The following is a 1,295-nucleotide window of genomic DNA, read 5'->3' on the forward strand; positions in this document are numbered from 1 at the left end:
ATAGGGGAGGGACGGTGGGGGTTGGGAAGCTGGTGAGAGATAGCAAGGGGAGAAATGCCAGATGTAGGTGATGGGGAGGAAGGCAGCAAATCACACTGCCACGTGTGTTCCTATGCAACAATTTTGCATGTTCTTCACATGTACCCCAAAACCTAAAATGCAATGAAATAAATAAATGGGAAAAAAAAAGATTGTTAGGGCCAATGTAAATGACTTTACAATGACCTATAATTTTATTTTGTAATATCAAGTGTTTTAAACATTTTATATTTGACAAAACTTTCCAAAATCAAATTATAAATTATGTCTTTTTCTAACCTAACTAATCTTTTAAGACGCTAGTTTCCCTAAAGTCCAAAAATGACATAATTTGATTTATTTGGTATAAAAATTATACAGAAGGCATTGTCAAATAAAAATGGTGTTTGGTTTTTTTTTTTTAAGGTGTATATATATATTTTATTGTACTTTAGATTCTGTTGTACATGTGCAGATCATGCAGAATTGTTGCATAGGTCCATACATGGCAATGTGATTTGCTGCCTCCATCCCCCCCGTCACCTATATCTGGCATTTCTCCCCATGTTATCCCTCCCCAACCTCCCTACTCCCCACTGTCCCTCCCCTAATCCCCCCCAACAGACTCCAGTGTTGATGCTCCCCTCCCTGTGTCCATGTGTTCTCATTGTTCAACACCCGTCTATGAGTGAGAATATGTGGTGTTTGATTTTCTGTTTTTGTGTCAGTTTGATGAGAATGATGGTTTCCAGATTCATCCATGTCCCTGCAAAGGACACAAACTCATCGTTTTTTATGGCTGCATAGTATTCCATGGTGTATATGTGCCACATTTTCCTTGTCCTGTCTATCATCGATGAGCATTTGGGTTGGTTCCAGGTCTTTGCTATTGTAAACAGTGCTGCAATGAACATTCGTGTGTGCATGTGTCCTTATAGTAGAATGATTTATAATCCTTTGGCTATATACCCAGTAATGGGATTGCTGGGTCAAATGGAATTTCTATTTCTAGGTCCTTGAGGAGTCACCATACTGTCTTCCACAATGGTTGAACTAATTTACACTCCCACCAACAGTGTAAAAGTGTTCCTATTTCTCCACATCCTCTCCAGCATCTGTTGTCTCCAGATTTTTTAATGATTGCCATTCTAACTGGTGTGAGATGGTATCTCAATGTGGTTTTGATTTGCATTTCTATGATAACGAGCATTTTTTCATGTTTGTTGGTCTCATATATGTCTTCTTTTGAAAGTGTCTGTTCATGTCCTTCACCCACT

The sequence above is a fragment of the Cebus imitator genome, unplaced genomic scaffold (assembly GCF_001604975.1).
Source record: "Cebus imitator isolate Cc_AM_T3 unplaced genomic scaffold, Cebus_imitator-1.0 Scaffold218, whole genome shotgun sequence".
Classification (NCBI taxonomy): Eukaryota; Metazoa; Chordata; class Mammalia; order Primates; family Cebidae; genus Cebus; species Cebus imitator.